The 27839-nt window shown below is 33.6% G+C and overlaps 1 non-coding gene across 1 annotated transcript; it reads left to right on the top strand.

Annotated features, from left to right (window-relative positions):
* Positions 1 to 3168: 3168 nt before the first annotated feature.
* LOC121230026 (small nucleolar RNA R71) lies at positions 3169 to 3275 on the top strand. The gene has a single exon (XR_005927978.1). It is a non-coding gene; the product is annotated as a small nucleolar RNA R71 (small nucleolar RNA).
* Positions 3276 to 27839: the final 24564 nt, after the last annotated feature.

Here is a 27839-nt window from a genome sequence, read left to right as displayed (position 1 = left end):
TTGCATCAATTTTAGTCAAAACGTGGCGAAGAGCGGAATGGTCAGTATAAACAACAACTTTAGACAATATTAAATATGACCTAAATTTATCGAATACAAAAACCACAGTTAGCAGCTCTTTTTCCGTGGTGGTGTAGTTTTCTTGTGCGGCTGTCAAAGTCCTGCTAGCATAATAGATAGGTTGAAAATGTTTATCTCTTTGCTGTCCCAAAACTGCACCTACTGTAAAATCACTCGCATCGCACATTAGTTCAAAAGGTGAATTCCAATTAGGTGCAATTATAATTGGAGCTTTAGTTAGTTTATCCTTTAAAGTATTAAATGCTTCTAAACACTCCTGATCGAAATTAAAAGGCACATCTTTTTCTAGTAATTTAGTCAAAGGCTTAGCTATTTTAGAAAAATCTTTAATAAATCTTTTATAAAACCCGGCATGTCCTAAGAAGCTTCTAATAGCCTTAACCGAATTAGGGGGAGGTAGTTTTTCAATGGTTTCAATTTTAGATTTATCAACCTCAATCCCTCTACTAGAAATTTTATGTCCTAACACAATACCTTCTTGAACCACAAAGTGACATTTTTCCCAGTTAAGCACAAGGTTTGTTTCCTCACATCTTATTAACACTCGTTTTAAAATTTTTAGGCAAAGATGGAAAGAGTTACCGAAAACTAAAAAATCATCCATAAATACCTCCACGGCGTCTTCAATGAATTCGTCAAAATGGCCATCATGCAGCGCTAAAAAGTAGCATGAGCATTACATAATCCAAAAGGCATTCTACGATAAGCAAGTGTACCATATGGACATAAAAATGTCATATTTTCTTGATTTTCAGGAGCTATTGGGATTTGGAAATAACCAGAGAGTCCGTCTAAAAAACAGTAGTACATGTGTCTTGACAATCTTTCCAATATTTGGTCAATGAATAGAAGGGGAAAGTGGTCTTTTCTTGTGGCATCATTTAGCTTCCTATAATCAATGCACACTCTCCAACCTGTGACTGTCCTTATTGGAATTAATTAATTCTTCTCATTGGCTACAACAGTCATGACTCCTTTCTTAGGAACAGCCTGTACTGGACTTACCCAAGAACTGCTAGAAATAAGATAGATAATTCCAGCATCTAGTAGTTTAATTACTACAGCTGTAACAACTTCCTTCATGTTGGGGTTCAGTTGTCTTTGGGCTTGCACGCATGGTTTATATTCATCTTCCATTAAAATTTTGTGGGTGCAAAAAGAAGGGCTGATCCCTTTTATGTCAGAAATTTTCTAAGTTATAACCCTTTTATGCTCTCTTAATACTTGAAGTAATTCCTCTTTCTCCTTGGGTTGCAAGTTGGATGCAATAATTACCTGTAATGTGGAATTATTTCCAAGGAATGCATATTCCAAGTGATTTGGCAATTGTTTAAGTTCCAGTTTGGGAGGTTCGTCAATAGAGGGTTTTTGCTTAAGTTCATCTTTTTACCTTAATTCCCTCATATTCTGCTAGTTTTGGGAAGGTTTCATTGGAGTTTAGTTCAGTTCCTATTGCAGAATCATTATCCATCCCCTCTCCTTAGGTGAGACATAGTTCCATCGTGTCCTTGTGTACAATTTCCTGAAAAGAATCTTGAGTAGCATGATCAATAGAGTCGATAAAATAACATGAGTCATCCTGTTCTTTAGAAAATCTCATTACATCATAAATTTTAAAAATAATCTCTTCGTCACCTACTCTAATACCAATTTACCATCACCCACATCAATTACAGCCCTAGCAGTGGCTAAAAATGGCCGACCTAAAATTAAAGGCACATCAACATCTTCATCCATGTCAAGCACAACGAAATCAACAAGGAATATAAATTTATCTACTTTTACAAGTACGTCCTCTATAATTCTCCTAGGATATTTAACAGATCTATCAGCTAATTGAATATTCATCCTAGTGGGTATAGGTTCCCCAAGACCAAGTTGTTTAAACATTTTTTATGGCATCAAATTAACGCTGACACCTAAATCAGCTAGTGCTTTATCAACATTCAAACTACCAATTAAGCAGAGAATAGTAAAACTTCCTGGATCTTTCAGTTTAGTTGGCAGTTTGTTTTGGAGTATGGCTGAGCACTCCTTATTAAGTTTCACTGTAGATAAGTCTTCAAACTTGCTTTTGTTTGTTAGAAGCTCTTTTAAGAATTTTGCATATGTAGGCATCTACGATATAGCTTCAACAAAAGGTAAGTTAATATGTAGTTGTTTAAAAAGTTCAAGAAATTTACTAATTGTGCATCCATGCGGTCTTTCTTCAACTTTGCTGGGTATGAGATTGGTGGTTTATATTCTTTTGGCATTAAGTTGTCATTGTTTTCGAGTTCGACCTCATTTTTGTCAGCTTCTTATGGTGGCTTCTTTTCAGATTCAGCTAACACTTTCCCACTCCTTAGTGTAACTGCTTTCACGTGCTCTTTTGGGTTGGGTTCAGTGTTACTAGATAGACTTCCTAGTGGTCTTTCAGATATCAATTTAGCGAGCTGACCTATTTGGGTTTCGAGCCCCTGGATTGATGCTTGTTGATTTTTGAGTGTCGTCTTGGTATTTTAAAAACGAGTTTCTGACACCGAGATGAATTTGGTTAGCATCTCCTCAAGGTTCGAATTTTTTTCCTGCTGGTACGGTAGTTGTTGAAAGCATAGAGAGGGTGGTGGTCTCTGATTTCCTTGGCCTCCCCATGAAAAATTTGGGTGGTTCCTCCAACCTGCATTGTAAGTATTGCTATAAGGATTGTTTTGAGATCGAGGATTTTACCCATATAATTTAACTGCTCGTTCTCCATGTTGTGGCCATAAGGTGGGTATTCTGAACTGCTTGATCCACCTCCACTTACTTAGCACTACATTACTGGGTGAACCTGTGAAGAACAGAAAACCATAAATTTTCTTATTCAAGAGTTCTACCTGATTAGAGAGCATGGTGACCGAATCGACGTTATAAACGTCAACTGTTTTCGTTGGCTTTATCCTCATGACTTGCCACTAATAGTTATTCAGTGACATCTCCTCTATAAATTCATAGGCATCTTCAAGTGTCTTATTATTGATGGTTCCGCCAGCAGCTGCGTCAACTATTTGTCGAGTCGAAGGATTCAGGCCATTATGAAAGGTTTGAATCTGTAGCCAGAGTAGTAACCCATGGTGAGGGCATCTTCTCAAGAGGTTCTTTTATCTCTCTCATGCATCATAGAGTGTTTCTAAATCCATCTATACAAAAGAAGAGATATCATTAAGTAATTTAGCCGTTTTAGTCGACAGAAAATATTTTAATAAAAACTTTTCGGTTATTTGTTCCCAAGTAGTGATTGACCACCGTGGCAACGAGTTCAACCACTTTTTAGCTTTGATTTTCAATGAAAAAGAGAATAACCGAAGGCGAATGGTGTCATCAGAAACGCCATTAATTTTAAATGTATCACATAGTTCCAAAAAGTTTGCCAAGTGAGTGTTAGGATCCTTGTCCTGGAAACTATCAAACTGAACAAACTGTTATATCATTTGAATTGTGTTAGGTTTCAGTTCAAAAGTATTTTCAGCTACAGCAGGTCTAACTATGCTCGATTCAGTTCCTGTTAAATAAGGTTTAGCATAATCATACATAGTGCGCGGAGCAGGATTCTAATTAACAGCAATCGCAGGAGGTAGCGGATTTTCTTGGTTTTCAACCATCTCATTGGTTGTGGTTGAAGTATCGTCCTCTTACTCTTTCTCTGTGTATCACAAGCTTCACCTTATTTCTTCTCAGTTTCTGCGAACTGTACGATCGATCTCACTATCAAAAAGTAGTGGTCCTGACGGATTTCTTCAGGTCATAAATTAGAAAAACCCGTCAGAAGAAAATAAATGCATAATTAGAAAAAAATAAAAAAAAATTTAAATTGCAATAAAATTAAAATGGCTAAAGTAATAAAAATCGAGTGTTCCTAATATCCTAGCTCCCCGGCAATGGTGCCAAAAACTTGATTGCATGATATTCGTAACAAGTTTTAAAGATTTATAAATGAATCATTCTTGAGACTAACTTGTTATCACGATTAAGGCAAGTGTACCTATCGAACAGTAGTATAATTCAGCAAGACCGGATTATCGAACCCAAAGGAAGTATGAGTACTAGTATTTACTTCCTTTTTATTATTTAGCCTAAAAATTAAGAGGTTTGGTTATCTAAATGAATTACTAACTAAGAATGCACAGAAAGAAAACTTAGGAAAATACTTTTGGGAAAATTCGATTGATTAAGACAATACCTAAGGAAAAACTCACCTAGACTTCACTTGTTATATGACTCTGAATCAGACGATTTATTCATTTGACTTGATCCGTAGAAATCCCTAAGTTATATTATTATCTCTCTCGAGACTAATAACGTCTAACCCTAGGTTGAATAATTGAAATCTCTTTCTAATTAACACCCTAGAATTGCATTAACTCGATTTATGGATTCCCTTATTAAGTTTTACCCTAATCTGGCAAAATCTTGTCACCTTATCTCTAGGCGCGCAATCAACTCCGCTTAATTATGACAAATTTACTCTTAGACAGGGTCTATTCCTCCTCTAAATAAGAGCTTAACTTGAATCAATATCCTGGAATATCAAAACAAGAATTAGGAACACATAATTAAGAACAAGTCAAATATTTATCATACAATTCAGATAATAATAACAAGATCCGTCTTAGGTTTCATTCCCTTAGGTATTTAGGGGGTTTAGTTCATATTTAAGAAAGAAAATATCTCAAAAGCATAAAGATAACAAAACATAAGAAAACCCAAAACTCCTGAAGGAACTTGAAGGGAAATCTTCAGTTTTGCTGATAAATCCGGCTTCTAAGATGGATCAATCGGCTTCATTTGAGTAATTCCTTCCTTCCTCATCTGCGTCCCCCCTCTAAATGCCTCCTCAGGTGTTTAAATAGGCTTTGGAATGCCTAAGAGCCCTCAAAATTGGCCTTTTCCGAATTGGACTAAACTTGGGCTCGATAGAGACACGCCCGTGTGCGATCATTTAAGGCTGTGGTCAAGGCTATTAAATGAGCACGGGCGTGTGATCCACTCGTATAAGTCGTGCTTCAATCCTGCCAAAGGGACACATCCGTGGGACACACCCGTGTGAGAAAGTCCAGGCCGTGTTGATTTCCTGAGTAGGTCTATTTTCTCCGTTTTCGGCCTGTTTCCCACTCTTTTTACTCTCCTATGCTCACCTAAGTATAAAACATGAAATTAAAGGATTAGGAGCATCGAATTCACCAATTCTAAGGAGAAACCATCCATAAATGCGCTAAGCTTGTGATAAAAATATGTATAAATTATGGTTTATCAAGTATGACTCCTATTTCAGTCAAATTTGAGAAATAATCTTTCAATTAAACTCTATTTATTTGTTTCAATTGAACTCTGTTTATTTATTTCAATCAAACTCTAATTAGTTAAGATTATTTTATTATTATTTAACCTATGAATTTAGCCTATAAATAGACTCTTTTACAACCTTAGAAAATACACCTATTTTAGATTAGAACTCATAACACATTTAGAGAATTTTGTGTTTATGTTTTGAGGGTTCTTTGTTTTCAGGTTTTAGGGGTTTAGTTTTTATCTCCATCTTTTGTACTTTTCATTCTTTTGCCATTATAGTAAAATTATATTTGCTTATAGTTTTTTTATCCCCTTTGGAAGGGTTTTTCCACGTTAAATTTGTGTGTTCAATTTCTCAATTTATTTCGGTATTTTTTTACTTGTTGCTTAATCGGGTCAATCCCAACAATATCGTATAAAAATTTTGTTAAGAAAATTTTCTGTTTACATGCCTAATTTGGTAAAAATGACTAAATTACATTAAGTACAAAGGTTGTGTTTTAATAGCTAAAGGTAATAAATAGCTATAGAATTTTAAATTGAAGGTCCTTATATAATAAATGGGCCATTAAAGTGCTTAGCGAATAAGTATCAATAGTCATCATTGGAAATTGAATGAAATATTAAGGTTAATTTTGGAAATTAGAAACTAAAGTTATAATAAATAAAATAAAATAATCTATTCTCATCATCTTCCACCAAAAATAAAAAAGAAAATAAAGAAACCTAGCCATGGAAGCTTGAAGTTGGACAAGCTTATTTTGCTCAATTAGGTATGTATTTTTGTCCCGTTTTTATGATTTTTATATTCCTGAGATCGTAGTAGCTTAAGCTAGCTAGCTTGAGGATTAATTTGCAAAATTGTTAAAGTATTAGGGTTTTTCCATTGATGAATATGCTTAAAATTTGAAGTTTAATAATAAAAAATGAATAGTTATTGTTATATAAACAACTCTTGTAAAGAGAATTTTGATGGAATTATCAATTAGGGATTAAATTGAAAAAGATGATAAATTTATGGTAAAATTTGTGAATTCTGTAAAATATATGGGCTGCTCTTAATATGTATAAAATCGGCTAGGCTTGATTAAAGATTAAATTGAATGAATTTCATTTTTCGAGCATAGGGACTAAATTACAAAAGAATTAAAAGCGTAGGGCAAAATGGTAATTTTGTCAAAATTCCATGTTGGATTAAATTGAATGAGAATTATATTGAAATTAGTTAAATTCATTCGTATAGATCTTATCAGACCTCGTACAGAGTTAGATCGAGGCAAAAAAAAATATCTTATTAGTCGCCTTCGTATCTAAGTACACTTGTGAGGTAAGTTTGTGTAATTAAATTGAGTATTTGTATGTTTTAATTAAATCATATGTATGTGATTTGTATAATTGTCATGTATAAATATCGATCGCATATCTGACGATTACCGACTCTCGTTTGAATATTAGAAATTCGTAGGATACAAATGACATGTCATTAGGGTTACCGATTTGGTTTGGGTAATGCATGTGTTGCGGACACACCACAGCTCGTATAAGCTTCCTGATTTGTAGCTTATATAAGCTTCCTGATTCACAGCTCGTGAGAGCATACTAATTCATAGCTTATATGAGCATACATAAATATGAATTGACGGATTACAGTTCAATACACCTCGTGTGTACTACCTGTGTATCCAACGATATTTTAAATGGTTCAATGGGTGCAGTTCTGTTACAAGATTATATGAGTTCGATATGAACTATTACTGGTATTTACATGAAATACATAAAATATGATTATTTGATGAATTCAACCATGTGAGTTGAATTTTATATGTGATTTTCATGGCTAATATGTTGGTGATCATGTGTTTAGGCTTTTGGCCAAATTGGTTGAGATATGTTTTGTTTACTTACCTATTGTATGGATATATGGTAAGTTAAATTCTATGTTATACGAACTTACTAAGCTTAAATGCTTACTCTGTGTTATTTTCCATATTTTATAGTAATTTGAAAGCTCGTACGGGTTAGAAGCTAGCCGAAACTATTTTACACTATCCATTGGTCCTTTTGGTATTTTCAGCAAACTAATTCTGGTTATAATGACATGCATAGGTTAATTTGACCAATGTTGGCATATAATTGTTTTGTTAAGATTAGCCACTTATATGGCTTGTGTTTGGTATATTTTGATGTATATATATATGTGGCCTTACCATATTTTATGTGTGTTTAATATGGTAGAATGATGAAAAGTAAAATGTAGTTTGAATATGCATATATGCATTTGGTCATTTAGGTGAGTTTGGATATTTGGTCATTTAGGAAATTTGAGGTGCCTAATGGCATATTGGTTATATGTGTTGATATTTCTTATTTAAGACTTGATTTGGGCTTGTTTTGAATGCCTTATTATAGCTCGTTGATGTGCTAAAATGTTGTTAGGTTGGCGTCAAATTGGGTGAGAAATGTGTCTTGGAAAATGACCTATTTTCATCCGCATGGGCCATGTGTCACACATGGCCAGGTGACATGGCTGTGTGTCCCTTGTATCTTTGAAATTGCGCAAGTCAATATGCTTACACGACCTAGCACACGGGCGTGTAGTTTGGTTGTGTGGCCCAAGTTAGGGAGTTACACGGGCATGGACACGGGCTGGGACATGGTCATGTGTCCTTATTAAAAATGTCCACACGGTCTAAGACAAGGGTGTGTCTATTGGCCATATAACCCTTGCAGCTTTGAAAAAATTTAATGTTTTTCGAAAAATTTTGAGTACCCGATCTAATCCCGACTTATTTCTAACACGTATTTTGGGCCCCGAGGGCTCGTATAAGGGACAATATCTTTAATTTTGACTGGTTTCTGACATGAATGTTATATGATATGAAATGCCTGTTTATTTTATCTGTAAACTCTGGTAATGCTCCGTAACCCTGTTCCAGCGATAGATACGGGTTGGGGGTGTTACATTTATTGGTATCAAAGCTACAGTTTAGTCGATTCTCGAACTGAACGTAGCATATACGAGTATAGCTATACATGCCATTATATAACTTGTGATAGTGTGATATCTCCTAACCGTGTTAAAACATGTTTTCATATGGCAATGTCATCCAACTAAGCTGATTCTGATGAAGTAGAGACTAATGCTCAAGCCTCTGTTCAAGGAGTAACTTCGAGTGATACGAGGCCCATATCTAAGGGTTAGGGATAAGAGGCTAAAGAATCCTTCTTCTAGATGATAAATAAGTGGTTCATCGAGTTTCTACGAACGAACTCGGTTGCTCAACAACCTCCACCCCTCCTGTTCCTCAACCGATTCCCGTTATTTCTCAAAGAACAAAACCTATCAGAGTTGGTAAGCTTCCTATTGATAAGATCTGTAAGTACAGTGCTGAAGAATTCCGAGCTACAGCTAAGTATGATCTCGAAAGAGCTGAGTTATGGTTAGAAAATACTATTAAAGTTCCTAATGAACTATCTTATTCATAAGCTGTATGTCTTAAGTGTGCGGTATTTTTATTAAAAGATTCAGCTTATCATTGGTGAAATCCGTTGATTTCTGCTGTGTCGAAAGATCGGGTCACTTGGGAATTCTTTAAAACCGAGTTCCAAAAGAAATACATCAGTCAAAGGTTTCTCGACCAGAAACGTAAAGAATTCTTGGAGCCTAAACAGGGTCATATGGCAGTGTCTGAATATGAACGAGAATTTGTTCAATTAAGAAAATATGCTCGAGAATGTATTATGACTGAGACTGCAATGTGTAAGCGGTTTGAAGATGACTTAAACAAAGATATAAAACTATTAGTCGGGATCCTTGAGTTCCTTAAGTTGAAAGAATTTGTTGTATTGGTTGATTAGACATATAAAGCTGAAGAGCTGAGTAAAGAGAAAAGACAAGCTGAAATTGAAGCTAGAGACTCGAGAAAGAGATTGACGGGAAAGTCATACGAGTCAGCATCAAAGAAATCTACGTACTTTGGTAGAGACAGAGGTGCCCAATGCTCCAATCCTAAAACTCAAGCTACATTTGTAGCGAGTATAGGTAATGCTAGAAACACCAGACCCAAGTGTAAGCGCTGTAACAAGCCACATTATAGTGAGTGTCGAATGAAAAGCGGAGCATGTTTCAGATGTAGTTCCTTTGACCACTATCTTAGAGATTGCCTGGAGAAATCTGAGAAAGATAATATTCAAACTTCAAGGCCGAGCAACACAGCCGTGAGAGGTAAACCACCTCATAATCCTAGAAACGTGAATGGTGGTCGTGGTGTGATGAAAGACTCTACTGTAAGGTCTGAGGCGTCAACACTAGCTAGGGCTTATGCTATTTGTGCGCACGAAGATGCTTCTACGCCAGATGTTATTACCGATACTTTCTCTCTTATTGATACTGATGTAACTGCTTTAATTGATCCCGGATCAACTCATTCATATGTTTGCACAAAGTTAGTGTCTAGTAAAAAATTACCTGTTGAGTTCACTGAATTTGTGGTTAAAGTATCGAACCCTCTAGATCAGTATGTGTTAGTCGATAAGGTTTGTAAGAACTGTCCGTCAATGATTCAAGGATACAAAAGAAAGGTTAGATCCCTTCATTGACTCTAAAAAGTTAACATCAAAAAAATAAGTGGCCATAAAGAATTGACTAACAAAATTATTTGGATACGAAATAAATCGAGATAATTGTTTACCCATTAGAGATCCCAAAATCCCATGCCTCTAAACATTTTAAGTGCACATAGTACGTCTCAAGCTGCCCAACAGATAACCATTTTTATTATCACCACTAAAAAGAATTCAACATTTATATATATCAAATGTTTTTAAAAGATAAGGATAATTATGAAATGATAATTAATATATACGTGAAATGTTAATACAATGAATTGAATGAGGCTCCTCTCTTTAATCGCTGCGCAAATTTCGGTTGTAAAGTAAATGTGCAATATATTTAAAATTTAGAGGCGAACCAAAGAAGTGCATTTTAGTATGCTTCAGTAAACCATTTTCACATTATATTCTTTAAATTTCAATGAAAGAAAAAGAAAGGCAACATAAAATAAAAAAGAAATCTAAAAGGGCCCAGGCATCATGGAAAAGAAGAATAAATTGAGATTGATGATGTGGACTAAAACAATCTTATTTTTGGAAAAGAAGTGCTTGTTTTGTTATTTTCCAACATTCTTCTTGGATTTAGGGTTTTAATAGCTTAAATTTAAACAAAGTAATGTGAAACTGAGAGGCCAAGAAACTTGCTGGCTACGTAATTGACCAACAACAGCTTCTCTTCAGTTTCCACTTCAATCCTCATCCATTTACGAATTTCAATTCATAAAGGATCATGTTTTAATGTAAATTTAATTTATTTAAAGGGATTTCACGCCTTTTTTTTTATAAGAAACTAGCCTTTTTTTTTATAAGAAACGAGCCATTTTGTTTTACAAGGTGATTTTAATATATTGTATTTGGTATTTCAAAATCATTATCTCTTTTCTGAAATGAGTAAAAAAACATTTCAGAATTGAAAAAGTATAATAATTAAACTATAGGCATATGTTACCAATTAACGACATCTTACTAACATAAACAGAAGAAACACCACAAAAGATGTATATTTAGCGACGTTTTTTAACACTGCTAAATGAAAATTTATATTACAAAATTTTATAACTACACTTTACGGGGCTTTAGCTACAAAACTCTCTAAAGCTTACCATATGATGATGCCCCGGTAAATGTACAAAAAGCAATGTTGGGGGAGGAGCACCGCAATATCTCTGGTCCAGTGGTGATCGTTATCAAATGTACAAGGGTTATAACTTTTTAACAAGTCAGTTTCTCCATGTCCATGCAATAATCATTAATTTATATATTTTAAATACATTCTACATCATATTTGAGTTAATATTTAAACACTTAAACTGATGACAAAATAAATAAAACGACTTAATTAATATTTGGAAGGCTTAGTTAGAACAATTTAATGTTTGAGGATTAATTTAACAAAAATGGGTGATACTTATAAATTTTTAGTACAAAAGAGAATTCAGGAAGCCCTCAAGCTCAAATTTTAATATATGGAGCATAGTTTTGGACCACCTCTGTTTTCATTAATCACACTGCACTTTTGCTTTCAATCCCTACCTATTTTTTTGGTTTAGTATTTTTATTTAGATTTTAGAGACCATGTTGTTCATGAGCATGGGTCGCTTTTCCCTCTTTTGATGAGAGATGTTATCTCACTAACTTAAGGCTTTAGCTATTGGCTATTGGCGCCATTTATATAATCCTGCATATTAAAATTGGAATTCCAATTTTCAAATGTACAAACTAGCACCATGTGAGGAATAATAAAATGATCGGTAAAAAAAATATGAATAATTTTTTTTTGATAAAAATTTAAACATTTAATTTCAAGTAAATTAGACTTGGTTATTTTCTTTTTTAAAATTAAATGGAATGGTGAAATGAATGTGAGTGGGCGGTGAGCCGGTGGCCCACTTCATTTCAACTACATTGTGAAACACGTTTAAGATGAGTGTGACAAAAGGGATAGTAGAGTGAAGTGAAAGAAGGGATGCCAGGCGGTGGCTTCTCATTGGGCCTTTCGTTGTTTGGTGTCGCAAACTTTTCTTTGACAAGTTACAGCTACAGGGAATCGGGCGCACGTGTACGTTTTTAAGGTAATTTAACTCCCGAAAATTGGGTATAAAGCAGCTTGCTTGTTACAAATGATAATTGCAATTATACTGAAAAATGGGTGTGTAATTAAAGCATTTTGGACTATCAATAAAAGCAAGCTAGGTGTTTCTGGATTCCTACTCATCTCACCTTTGGCAGCCACGTAACTCCCACAGTCTTGCAGCTTTCAGATACAGGAACGAGTAACATGTGCTATAACCAGACAGTAGTCCACAGTTCTATTTCATTTTCTCCTTTTATGTCTTGTCATGGATGCTATGCACTTGGACCCAACCAATCAAAAGAGTGAAAAAAGTAGGGACTCGTACTCCTTTTACACTAGAATAAAGGAGAACAAATGAAAACATTACATATGGTCTACATTACAGTGAAAGAAGCGCCAAAGTTACAGACGTATAATCAAAATCTGGATCAAACTCTCTTGATTTAACACCACTTCACCTAAATCTTAATCTATTTACTCTACTCAACCGCACCAAATTAACCCTTTTTTTTTTACAAGAAAATGAATTATTAAACTAAGAGAATGTAGCGGGAGATGAAAGTACAGACAAGTTATTTATCTTTTAACTGGTGACGGACTAAAGAGGAAATCCTACGGAATATCTGGACATCGGGAAATCCTTCGAGAATCCAAATTAACCCTTATTAACAGTATTTAACTTGCCTCCATGAATTCATTGTAATTACATGCATAATCGTATTATCAGTTTTGCCACTAATGGAAAGTCCGCGCTGCACTGAGATAAGTAACTCAAATTATATTTTAAAGATAATCCCTTTTTTTATGGGATATAGGAAAGTTGAGATACGAGAGGCAGAGTAAAAGTATTATACGGCTGATATAGTTATGAGAGCCGCAATATTTATGAACGATCTGCTGACAGAGTTGCTGTCTCTGTCAAAATATTCCCTACAATATACTAAACTGATCACATAGATATCCATTGGCGGGATGTCCAATAATTACAATTGATGGCAGAAGATATGAAGCAGCCTCCAACACTAAGGGAAGTGGTGGGAGGGGAAATTTTTCATAACCAATTAAAAAACTCAAACATAAAGGCCGCTAAACAGACTCCAAACTTCAACTTAGGACTGTTCCTTGTAGTTTGACTTTTTGGCAATGAAAGAAAGATATTGAGAAGGTGAGAAAATCAAAAGAAGTTTCCCGGCTCCTTTTGTGTTGTTGCAACTCATGTCCTAGTATTTTCAGTAGGACATCTGTAGACCTAGTCCTCCTTGGAAGATTCAGTCAAAAAATCTCATCTCCAAAAACAACAACTCAACAGTTGCACAGTGCTTGAAAAAGCTGACAATTGACCAAGTTTACAGTTTAGTAGGTGTGGAGAGATCAAATCCCAGTTACCATGAAAACCTCATAACCCTGTGATATAAGGCTCAAGGCAGTGCTGTCAGCTAGTTGACAATGGATTGGTCCTTCTGGGCCTTAACCGTGGCAAACTTAATTCGGCCCATAGACCAGAAATTAACACTAAAAACCATATAATTATGGTCCACCTTAACAAAAACTCAAGTTTGTCGCAAGGTTAGGTCCTTTCCATTGCTGAAACAGGCAGTGCTAATGGCTCCACCAGGGCATGTTGGACTTTAATTTTCATTATACATTTTTCAAAAGTATAAATTATAAATATTAAAACTGAATGTCAATAATTGTAATATAGAACGATCGCACAGTAATAAAAAAGAAAAATAAAACACATAAATTTTAAGTTGAAACCCTTTCGGGAAAAATACCACAGGTAGAAGAGAAGTAATTTTGAAAATCGAATGATGCAAGAGGGCCTTCGACTGCATCTATTTAAAGGTTGAACAACCTTATTCTAATCAATGTCAAATAAAAGTGTAGTTCTATAAAGATTCTACTTGTGCAATTTTTTTCTTCAAATTGGACCTAAGGTTAGGTTATCATCAGGTTCAAATGCAGGAGAAGGATATTCATAAAACTGCCTTCAGGACACATGAAGGACACTATGAGTTCATGGTCATGCCTTTTGGCTTGACTAATGCACCTTCTAGTTTTCAAGCTTTGATGAACCAATTGTTTAAGCAGTTTCTCAGGAAGTTTGTACTGGTTTTCTTTGATGACATCCTTATATATTTCAAGGATTGGCAAGATCATTTAAGACATTTGAGGGAGGTTCTTCAACTGCTGAGGGACAGCCAGTTGTGTAACACCCATAACCTGTTTCGAGTTACGAAGTATTACCTTACCGTACGAAACTTTCCAGAACAAATGGCTGCCAATCATTTAATTATATTAACAAAATTCATAAATAATTCAAAATGGAATAACCATACATTTACAAATTCTTAAATCAGGCCTTCGAGGTCTTGAAATTAGTTTAGAAACAATTAGGGACCAATTCGAGATAAAACAAAAAATATGGGACAAAAATAAAAATTTACAAAACAGGGGTCAAATACACATCATGTTTTTCAAAGTCATTAAATATGTTATAATACCACGATTTACGACCTGATGAACGACTTACGGATACGAGTACACAAACAATCCAACTGAAACACGCCAATCGCTTATAAGAGCTAAACCACCTGATAACACATCAATCGTTTGTAAGAGCTAATCCACCCGATAACACGCCAATTGCTCCAAAGAGCTAGTCCAACCGAAAACACGCCAAATGCTCATAAGAGCTAATTCACTCGATAACACGCCAAAACATGAAGTATAACACGAGAGTTCACAAAAAATGTTGAACCTCAGCCTACTTGGGAAATATATATATTAACTACATCAATCTCCACACCAATCCCCACATAACAAGTCGTCATTCAGTTGTACTCTATCTCGTATTATCCGGGCCAAATACTGAAATTCAATAACATTTTCCCAACAACTTTATATCATCAATTAAACAATTAATATCAACTATTTCATATCATATCATCATACAGTCCATATAAATATTGAATTATAAATCGAACAAACTTATAGGTATGATTTGCAGTAACGGTCCAAAATAGCTCAATCAATGCTTGACGTTGTGTCAATTCATAATTTTCAATTTTCAATTTTCAATTACACACATCAATATGATTCAAACATTATACAATTAAGGGTATAATACATTTAAAAATGTACTAGATTTAAATCGTACGAACTTACCAGACTAAATTGCAGTAACGGCAAAGTACAGAAGCTATTTGATAATTTTCTCTTTTCTTCGATTTTCCACTCGTTTAGGATCTAAAATAATAATCTCATTCAATTCACTAATTTTAACAACAATATTAATTCATTTTATGTAATTAAGTCCTTTTTAACATTTTTACAAAATTTCCCCAACATTTTACTTTTATACAATTTAGTCCCTAAGCCCAAAAAATGCAATTTAACCATTTTATTCAAATTTCATTTCAGCCGAATTATTCGCTATTTCTCTACAGGCCATACATGCTGTTATTTCACATCAAGTCCTTGTACTTTTATCACTTTAATGATTTAGTCCCTAAACATTGAAATTACCAAAACTTACTTTACAAAAAAAGTCATATCTAGCAATCAAGCTCAATAATCTTTCATAAAACTTTAAGAATCCACTAAATTCATTAATGGTATAATCCAAAACATTTGACAGTTTTACAAATTAGACAGTAGGTTAGCTAAATTAAGCTAATACGAACTAAAAAACATAAAAATTACTAAAATTGAGGAGATTTCACTTACCTATGAAGAAATCAAAGCTTGGCCAAAGGTCTCCCAACCCTAATCATGGCTATTCAAGTTTCCTAGAAATAAATTTGAAGATGATAGGTTTTAATTCTTTTATTTTATGTTTTAATTTAACTTAAAATTTGATATTTACAAATTTACCCTTAGCCATAACTAAATAATTAATTTAATCTTGTCCAAATTTGTCCACTATAACTCTATATGGTTTATTTACCACTTAAAAAGGGTTTAATTACACCATTGGTCCTTCAATTAAATTAAATTTCAACTAAATAAACTTAATTACAATTTAATCTAAACTAATTAGGACTAAATGAGCAAATAGCCCAGAAGTTAGTGGATTTAATCATGCCTCCACACTTGGACTTTTTGACCATGGTTTAATTACCATTTTGGTCTTTTTACTAATTTTAATCTATAGTAATTAACTTTTACCTTTTTTACAATTTAGTTCTTTTGCCTAAATTAAGCAATAAATCGTCAAAATTACCTGACCAAACTTCAATTCACATATAATACGACTCTGTAAATATTTAATAAAAAATATTTACGGCTTTAAAATACAGAAACAGGGTCTTAACACCTTGTTTTCAATAATCACTTGACTTTTGAACCGAATCACTTATACTAACTTTTAGTTCAATTAGTTCTGTAATGACCGAAGTTTATGGGTATCTGAAAAGTGTATTTTCCGGTCACTTCTTTCGTAAAACGAATTCGTAAATATTTATTATAAATATTTACAAAGTTAGTTGTGAGGTTAATTAGATTTTGGCTAGGTGAATTATAACAGCCCAATTTCAGTGAAATAGAAATAATGGTTTCGAGACCACAAATCCGAGTCCGAAAAATGAAATTATTTAAATTTCATAAAATGATAGGTATTCTGATAGGAATATTGCATGAAAATTTTTATCAAAAAATTTTATCAATTATGTGTCTAATTGCAAAAAGGACTAAATTGAATAAAATGTCAAAGTTTAATTCTAGTAGTTATAAGGATTAAATAGCTATATAATTAAAAGTGAGAAGTCCTTATATGAAAATTAGACCATTGATGAAAAATATGTACATTTTTTTAATGAGTCATCCATGGAAAAATTAAAAAAGGTTAAGGATTAAATTGGAAATTGAATTAAATAAAGTATGATAAATGATTAAATAGAATTAAATCCATTTTATATAATCTTCTTCTTCATAAAATACATGGAAACCCTAAGAGATATAAAGGAAACTTTTCAAGCTTGAAATTGGTAAGTTCTATGTCCCGTTTTTAGTAATTTTTATATTTTTGAGATCGGGAAAGCTTAATCTCTTTATTTGGGTGATTAAATTGAAAGAAAATCAAAGTTTAGAAAATTACCCATGGATGAATATGCTGTAAATTGAAAGTTTTTGATAGAAAATGAAAGATGATTGATAGATAAACCACTTTTACAATGTGATTTTTTAGTGAAAACATGTGTAGGGACTAAATTGCAAAGTAGTGAAATTCTTGGAAAAATTCTAAAATTTATGAAATACATGTGCTGTAAAAGTTATATTGGAATTTTGAATAATCTTGGAATAATGAGTAAATTGCATGAATTTCAATTTCTGAGCCTAGGGACGAAATTGGAATTAATTAAAAGTTTAGGGGCAAAATGATACTTTTGCCTAAAATGTGAAATGGGCTTGATTGAATGTAAAAATCATAAAATTGATGATTAAATTTATTTATATAGATCCGGAAGTGTCGAACAAAGAAAAAGATCGAGGGAAAGAAAAAGTCTCGAATTAGTAAATAAGATCAATTGTCAAGGTAAGTTCGTATAACTAAATTAAGCATGTAAGTATGTTGAATTGATTGTTGAATTATGTACATCATGATTTGTAATTGGTATGTATAAGTGATAAACCAATAATGATTTGTGATTTATATGTAAATGATGAAATATTACATGAATCAATTTGAATATTGATTTCTGATTGGACAGGTGATTACCGTGCATATGATATCCTGCATATGTTGCAGTAAAGGTTGTCCCAAAATGTAACACGCCGAACCCGGCCCATACGTTATGGCCGAATCTGATGTGCCACATTGAAGTTAAAAACCCACGTTTCGTTTTAGTGCTTTAAAAACTGACTTTTGTTAAGCTAACAAAGTGAATGGGAGTTGGGCACTAGGTAGGAATCTGTAATAGAGAAGGTGAGCCATGAAGGCTGCTTAAGTACCAAGCTCTTCTAATGGATCCAATCCTAGACATGCCCACAACCATTGCCACACTTGGTTAAATCGAGCTGTAATTTATTTAAGTTGAAATCTTTAATAAATCGGATAATCGTGGTGTTATTTTGAAAACAATTATCATTTTGAAAACACGTCCTAAGTCTAGCCCATTTATTAACAAACAGATTAAAGTTAATAAAAATAAAATAATCCCAGAAAAATAATTAAAATGGCCTTATTACAACCCAAAACCAAACAATAATATTAATAAGATAAAACGTATAAAGAAATAAATCAGTTACTTATTGCAATTAAAAGAAACAGAAACAGTAGTATGGCCATCTCCGAGTCCCTCGCAGCTCCAAACCATCTAAGCTTAGGGATGACCTGCATAGTTAGAAACGGGGTGAGTTTACGAAAACTCAGTGTGTAATCCCAATAACAAACAAACAGTGAAAACACAGTATCAGTACAATCTGGGTCAAAGCCCTATTTAGTCTTGACATATACTGGGCCGAAGCCTTTTCATAAATCATATCACTGGGCCAAAGCCTTTTCATAAATCATTTCACTGGGCTGAAGCCTTTACTGTAAACGGTATGGCCTATAGGCCCATTTCAATATCACATGTAATGTCAATGGATGTATGCAAGCCCATTTCAATATCACATGAAATACCAATGAATGTATGCAAGCCCATTTGGGGAGACTACTCAACCCACCATCCGCTACTCTCCACCCGTACCAACCAACACACCATGTGGGGAATAACTAAACCCACCCAACCAACACACCACTGGCAGCATAGCTGCTTTATCATATATCTGGAGGCCTGGCCTCTTTAATAACTGGGGCAAAGCCCTTTTCAGTAAACTGGGGCATAAGCCCTTTTCAATAAACTGGGGCATAAGCCCTTTTCGGTAAACTGGGGCATAAGCCCTTTTGCACTTCCTCCATCCATATAAAAACCCAACCCAATGCAACATGTCATGTATGCAGAATGTCACGCCCATATTTGAATTAAACAATCACAGTCAAGTCATTCATATCACCAACATACATTCACAATCAAATCCGTCAACCACACAGTCCAAGTCAGTCACTTGCCCACAAGGGCACAACAGTCATTTTTCACATTATAAGGGTATTGTCGTAATTTTACCAAATATCAGGGTTTTCCATGTTCATTACAATTATCAATATTTTCGAGTGTTTAAACAATGATCTTTAACCCACTTTATCAAATTCAAGCTTTTGGGCCCAAAACCCCTAATGGGCCTTACGAATGCTGATTTAGCCTACTTAACCCAAATTTTACAACAATACTAACCGTGTTAACGTGCAACTTTTCCAAATTCTATTTTCTATCAATTCTACCCAAATGGGTCCGAAAGCCAATTGGGCCCAATTTCAGCCCATTGAGGCCCAACTTACCATCGTGCACAAAATTGAGTTCTTACCTGTTCCATCGATCCAAACACCGATCTTATCGTATTTATCGCATCTATACCCAAACGCAACATTACAAGTTCTCGAAATACCGGTATTTTAGCATTTTGGCTTCTCAGCAAATATTAATCTAAGCTATTACGAGGGTTAGTACACACCTGTTACGGGTTGAAGTTGAAACGTTTCCAAAATCAATCGCCTACGATAACCACCACCTGTCACTCAAACTTAACTAATCCAATATCAATATATGTAAATCCTAAGCACATCAGTCATACGGAACATAAGGGCATATTCGTCATTTTACCATACAGGGGTATTACGGTCACTTTACCCTACAGGGGCTGTACGGTCTCTTTACCCTACAGGGGCTTTACGGTCTTTTTACCTAATAGGGGTATTTTAGTCATTTCATCCTACAAGGGTGTTTTGGTAAATCTACAAACCAAGGGTATTTTAGTAATTTTGTAAACCAATGGTATTTCCATAATTTTTAGAAAGTCAAGGGTATTTCTGTAACTTTGTAAATCAGGGGTATTTTGGTAATTTTACAAATTGAGGGTATTTCGATAATTTCACAAACCAGTGGTATTTTGGTAATTTTACAAACTAGGGGTATTTTGGTAATTTTACAAATTGAGGGTATTTCGGTAATTTTATAAACCAGGGGTATTTTAGTAATTTTACAGACTAGGGTATTTTGGTAATTTTACTGATCGAGGGTATTTTGGTAAACCAAGGGCATTTTAGTAATTTTATAAATCGAGGGTAAAACAGTAATTCTGTAAATCAAGGGTAAAATGGTAATTCTGTAAATCGAGGGTAAAACGGTAATTCTATAAATCGAGGGTACTTTGGTAATTTTACAATTTGAGGGCATTTTAGTAATTTGATAAACTAAAGTATTCTAAACAGGGATAACAATACGAATGGGCCTAAAGCCTATTCTCGGCCCAAATGGGCCCACACGCTCGTGTAGCCCTTTTAGGCCAAATCTAGCCACAGATATGAGATTCACCTAGCCTAGTCCAATATTTACTACACAATCAAACAACTTATCTAATTGGGCTCCTAGGCCCATTGGGCCCACATGGCCCCTTTCGGCCCATCGCGGCCCAAAGTAGCCATCCTACAGCTAGAGTAGTGAGAAATACACACCTGATAGGAGACTAGAGTTAATCCACACTCCGAGCACTCTTAGCCGACGCCCAACCCAAACAAGCACGCCATACAGCGAAAGGGATCAGCCAAGAAAGGTACCTTTACTCTCCTCATGGTTCCCTCTATTTAAAGCCATCTTTGTATCCACTCTTATGTTAGCTTCCCGATGTGGGATCCCTCCAACATCAGAGTTTAAATTCAACACCAACTTTTGCCGCCCCCTGTTAGTAAAATAAATGCTCTTTGCTTGCCATGAGATTCGAACCCATGCCTCCCCTCAGATGCTCCACACACTTCTTGCCACTAAGCCACAAGGCTTTTTGTGTCATATTTTATCCCCAATTAATTATAAGGTCTAAACGCCAAAGTCCAGGTTCCCTTAAAAAACAAAATAAATTGCAAGAGCCAAGACTTGAACCCAAGCTCCCATACAACCTTAATGACGCCACAACCACTAGACTACATGCTTCCTTGTGTCATTTATTTATCACAATAATTTAAAAGGCCCTCATCCAAGCATCCAGGTTTTTTTCACTTAATACCAAAATTTTTGCTAAAGCCCAAGTTTGAACCCAAGATTTCTCCAACACTTCTCAAAGCCATTAACCACTAAAGCAAACATTTGATTGTTTCATTTCATTGCACAATTAAATACCTATATACAACCTCTTTACGGACCCCCACTCAAGGCCCAATACTTCTAGGCCCAAATTCGGGGTGTTACACGAAAGGATAATCTTTTGATCTCATTATGAAAAGAAAACGTATCCCGAAAGGATAATACTTGAAATGTAATGACCCGAACTTTAAAGTTATAGGAAAAGTGTATTTTCGGGTCTTTGTTTCTGAAAAATGGATTAGCAAATATTTATAAAAAATAATTACGAAGTTAATTGAGTGGTTAATTAGAGTTTAATTAAGAGTAATTAGGAAAAATGACTAAATTGAATAATGGACGAAAGTTAAATTGTAGATTAAAAGAAAATAAAAAGGACCAAATAGGCAATTATGCCTAATGTATAATTTAGGCGGCAAAAGATGGAAGAATCTAGGATTTTCTTAGATTAATTAATTAATTAATTATTATGGTTATTATTATTTAATTGATATTAAATTATTATATTATGAAATAAATTGAAATAAAGACAAATGTATGATGATAAAATTGTACAAGTGTAATATATGTATTTGAACACTTGGAATATAATTGTATATTTACTTAATTTTAGAATAAAAGATATTTATTAATTAAATAATTAAATAATGATATTTTTGTTTGATAAATAAATTAAATAATGACAATTGTAATAAATTTATTGGTACAAATGTGAAAATGTAAGTGTGTACAATTGTAATATTAGTATTTGATATTAAATTATATATTTATTATTTAGTAAAAGATATTTATTAATTAAATAATTATATTATAAGATATTTATATGATAAATAAATAAAAGTATGACAAATGTATGGTGATCTATGGATACATGTGTGATAATAATATACACATGTATAAATAATAAATAAGTAATAATACAATGTTATAATGTTATTATATGTATATATATATATATATATATATATATAAAACAAGTAAACAAAAGAAAGAAAAGAAACAGAATAGGTAAACGTGAAACAAGGGAGAAAGAAGGAGAAAAAGAAAGGAAAGAAAGAAAAGGGAAATTTCAAGGTTGGAAGTTTTAAAGTTTAATTGGTAAGTCAATATAGCCCTTTTCACTTAATTTTGATATTTTAGAAGTCTTAAAAAAAGGTTTTGATGAAATTATTTGATAGTTTGAAAGTTTATAAGCTTTTAAATATTGTTCATGTTGAATAAAAAGATGAATTAAGGGGTTAGATTGATAGGAATTCAAGTTAGAAATGAAATAAGGATTGAATTGTAAAGTAATTCATAAGTTTTATGTTGTAGGGACTAAATTGATGAAATTTCAAAATTAGGAAAATATGCTGGAAATTTAATAATTAAGTATGAGTTTGGACAAAAAAAAAAGAACTAAGTTATTCGGATGAAATATGAAGCTCTTGTTGAAACTAGAGCAATAAAGTAATATATCCGGATGAAATATGAAGTTCTTGTTGAAGCCAGAACAACAAAGTAATAATTCCGGATGAAGTATGAAGAAAATTTTGGAGTTGCAACCAAACAAACATTAGGCATAAATTGAGTAGAAATTTAATTAATTATTTAAATTAATGCTGTAATTAATAATGTAAATTGTTATTATTTTTAGCTAACAAGGAAAATGAGGCATCGGCATCTAAAGGAAAAGAAAAGATCGTTGAGGAGTTAGCTCGAGAAAATACGGTTTGTATTTCTATAATCCGAACTTAGCCATTAATTGTTATATTTATATACATATGGCAATTGTTAGTGATTGAATTATGATGTTTTACAATTGAAATGGATTGATTTTAGTATGCAATGAATTTATTGAATTTATATTGATTGAAATTATTTTGATTGAATTATATAATATATATGATTTATGTAAAAATTTGAGTATTGAATGAATGTTATATTGAAAAATTATATTAATTGGAAATATGAGGGAATTGATGTGAATATATGAGATTTGTGATAATTGAATATTTGATATTGAAAAGTGAATTGAGTTGTATTGAATTATGAATTAATGTGAATAATTGAAATATATATTTGTTGAATTGAATGAAATTGTATGAATTGTAAAAATGGGTGAATATATGTGATTATCATAATGGTATATTGATGAAAGAATTATTAAATTGAGAAAGTGAATGAAATACCCTATTAACTAGTCGGGCTGAGTCGGATATAATTGGCATGCCATAGGATCTGGAAGTGTACGGGATTTGCCGGCTTTACCGATTAGGCACTTTATGTGTCGTACTTGAGGCACCTCGTGTGTCGTATCAGGCACCTCGTGTGTCGTTTTAGGCACTTTATGTGTCGTATACTGATCAGGTACTATGTACCGTTTTAGGCACAATATGTCGTACTGGTGTGTTTGGGTTGGAATCCGTGTATAAGTCCAGGTTTGTTAATAAGGGTAAATAAGTGAAATGATAAATCAAACAAATTTGGTTGATCAAGCTATTGAAATGAAATGAGAAATTAAATTGAAAATTGAAAATTTAGATATGAGATTGAAAATATAAACCAAAGGTTCATGAAATGATTGGAGTTCGAATTGATGATATATGATGTCATTTGATGAATTGAAATGTGATTTGAGATATCTGAATCATATGTAAATAGAGAAAGCTATACCGAATAGTAAGTGAAAGAATGGAGTAAATAATAATGGATTTATTTAAGAAATGAACAATTATGTTATTGTGTTTATTATATGATTTGTATATTTATATGGTAAGTAGTTGAAATTTATCTATGAAATAAATAATCGAATAATTGTAATTGTTATTATGATCTTAAGTATTTGTTTTATTATTAAATGTTCGGATTATAGGAATACCACTGAGTATACCTATACTCAGCGTACGGTTTGTTTCCGTGCGCAGGTTAAGTAAAGATAGAACGTTGAAACAGCATCTTACGCCAATCCAGAATTCATTAAGGTTCAGTGTGTTAATTATTGGTAATGACATGTACCTAGGATATCTTATGTGTGTGTGTCATTTTGAAATTTTAAATGTAAGGATGAAATAAATAAATTTAGGTTTGGTTATGTTATAAAATAGGATTTGACTAATTTGGTATGAATTTGAATTTTTGTGAGACAATGTCAGATTAATTTAGGAATTCCCTATTTTGAATTGTGAAAATCATTAAAAATTGTATAAAAATAATTATGGGCTATAATTTATATTCTTAGAATCTTTAATGAGTCTATTTTCAAGAGAAATAAATAGGAACATCATCCGAGTCCTGTGCTATGAGATAATTAAATTTTAGTAAAGAAAGGTCAAAGCTGTCAAACAGCAGACAAGGGGTAACATTGAGGAATAAACAGTACTAATTGGCTAAATCAAAAATTCTGAAAATTTTATGGTATAAATTTATATGAGTCTATTTTCAATAAAAATTAACAAAATTTAATTTGGAGTTTCGTAGCTCCAGATATAAATATTTTAGTGACTATTGTTCAAGAGGACAGCTTTGACATGAACATAAGAAAATAATGAAATTGTGTGTAATTATTTTGTAAACTCCGGTTATGTACCCAAGTGGTACAACTTGAAAAGGTTATGTACACTTTGTGTGTACACTTGGAAAGGTTAGGTATACTTTGTGTATACCATATGAAAAGGAAAGGTATACTTTGTGTGTACCACTTGAAAAGGAATGTACACCTCAAGTGTACAACTGGAAAAGTAAAGGTTCATCGAAAATTCAATAATTCAGTAGTAACGACATGCATAGTTATACAAAGAGAAATGGTATGATGAGCTCATCTATGCATTTTAATGTTTTTGAAAACTAATCATTTGGTTGAATGATTGTGTATAGGCCTTATTTGCTAATTGACTAGGTTAATGGACATATTATTTAATGTGTAAATTACTTGATGAACATGAATGGTAAGTGTATTTTGGTTATATGAACTTACTAAGCATTAATTCTTACTAGGTTTTATTTTCTTGTTTTATAGTGCTCAAGGCTCGTGAAGGTTGGAATTGGGTCGGAGCTATCATCACACTATCAATCCTTTCATTTTGGTAAAAATGATAAACCTATTTTGATATAATGGCATGTATAAGCTTTTGTGGCCAAATGATAAATTAATATTTTGGGTTGTAATTAAGTCATAAAAGTGGTTAGTAATGCATGTTTGAGATGGATATGTTGTGAATTATTATAGAAACATGTTGATTTGAATATTGGTAGTTGGTTGAATTGATTGGTATATACTTGTAAGATTTCATGTAGGTAGATGATTTGGCTTGGAGTGAGAAATGAGGCTATGAATGGCCCTATTTCGTCCATACGAGTATGACAAACGGGATGTGTTTAGGCCCTGTGTGACACACGGTAAGCCCACGGGCGCATGAAATGACCGTGTGTCCCCTGCATCCTTAAATGTGAAGTCAGGATAGTACACGGGCAAAAGACACGGCCGTGTGAAGGACACGGCTTTCAAGCATGGTCGTGTGTCAATATCAAGTGAAAATGGCTTAAAAATGGTGAAAAATCAGTGTACCACACGGCCTAGCCACATGGGAGTGTGCCCAGGCCGTGTGCCCCTTTGATACTTAAGAAATTGCAAGTCAGAATTTCACACAGGCTGGCCACACGACCATGGGATCCCAAGGGCTGGACACACGGCCATGTCCCAAGCCACACGGACGTGTGCCCCTATCTTCAAATATAAATTTCCAAAGTTACCAGTTTAGTCCCGAACCACTTCCAAAGTATGTATTGAGCCCCGTAGGCCCATATTAGGGACTTTTTGATGAAATTTGAAAAGTTTTGATTTGAAATGCAAATTTATGACTCGGTTTTGTACAAATCCTAATTTATATGTTCGGTAATGTCTTGTAACCCTATTCTAGTGATGGATACGGGTTAGAGGTGTTACATTAAGTAGTATCAGAGCTACAGTTTAGCCAATTCTTGGACTAACGTAGCAAGTGTAAATTTAGCTATACATGTTATTATATAATTGATGATAGTGTGATATCTCCTGACTATTTTAAATGTGTTTTTCATATAGTAAGTGTCTTCCAACCTAGCAAGAGCAGAATCTGAGGAAGCTGAGAGTGCTTCTCAAGCTTTCGTGCGACGAGTTATAGATGGTAGTAGTAGTAGAAGGTCCGAATCAGAGGGCCGAATTGAATATGCTAAAGAGATTTTCTTTGAAATGTTGGATAAATGGTTTCCTGAATATTTTAGAAGAAATTTTGTTGCTTCTCAATCACAACCTCCCCCACCAAATACTTAGACTGTTCTTGAGGGACCATCTGGTACTGAAACTGTTAGAATTGGTAAGGCTCTAATGGATAAACTCAGAAAATATGGGGCTGAGGAATTAGAGGTACAATTGATGATGATCTAAAAAAAGCTAAATTTTGGCTGGAAAATACTACTCGAGTGTTGGACGAATTATCATGTACTCCAGCTGAATGCTTGAAATATGTTATATCTTTGTTAAAGGACATGGTTTATCACTGGTGGAAAACTATAAGTTAAGTGGTTCCAAAAGAAAATATTACTTGGGAATTCTTTCAATCTGAATTCAGAAAGAAATATATTAGTCAAAGATTTCTAGATCAGAAAAGGAAAGAATTTTTAGAATTAAAACAGGGGAACATGACCGTTGCGGAATATGAAAGGAAGTTTGTACGGTTAAACTAATATGCTAGTGAATGGGTTCAAATAAAGGCATAAATGTGTAAATGTTTCGAGGAAAGATTAAATGAAAATATAAAATTACTAATTGGTATTTCATAAATAAGAGAGTTTGCAGCACTAGCTGATCGTGCAAAGAAAACTGAAGAGCTAAGTAAGGAAAAGAAGAAGGCAAACAGATAAGCCCGACCCTCTAGTAAAAGACCTATTGGTAGGTCTCAAACATTTTTTTCAAAGAAATCAAAGAGGTATCAAGAAGGATCTACTACTTCAGCTGGCTATTCGGGTAAAGTGTGTGGTTCTCAACGCTCTAATCTCAGGTCATCGTTACCATCAGTGACTAGTGTTGGAAGTGTAGGAAACACGAAGCAAAAATGTAAACACTATAACAAATTTCATTATGGTGAATGCCGAATGAAAACCAGTGCATGTTACAAATGTGGTTCATTTGATCATTTCTTGAAAGATTGTCCAGAAATAGTAGAAAGAGATGTTGAACAGACTTCAAAACCAGGTAACACCGCTTCAAGAGGCAGACCATCTAGACACCCCGAAAATGTTAGTGGTAGTCGAAGCACTACAAAAGATTCAAATGTTAAATCTGAGGCTCGAGCTCCTGCAAGAACATATGCCATACGAGCTCGAGAAGATGCTTCAGCGCCAGATGTCATTACTGGTACTTTTTCTTTACTACATACCGATATTACTGCATTGATTGATCCTGGTTCGACACATTCGTATATATGCACAAATTTAGTAAATGTTAAAAATTTACCTGTTCAATTCACTGAATTTATGGTGGAAGTTTCAAATCCTTTGGTTCAATATGTAAAAGTGGATAAAGTTTGTAAAAATTGTCCACTTATGGTAAAGGGTAAATGTTTCTTAGCTGATTT

This window comes from Gossypium hirsutum, chromosome A05 (genome assembly GCF_007990345.1).
Source record: "Gossypium hirsutum isolate 1008001.06 chromosome A05, Gossypium_hirsutum_v2.1, whole genome shotgun sequence".
Classification (NCBI taxonomy): Eukaryota; Viridiplantae; Streptophyta; class Magnoliopsida; order Malvales; family Malvaceae; genus Gossypium; species Gossypium hirsutum.
This window is presented reverse-complemented; position numbering and strand designations above follow the sequence as displayed.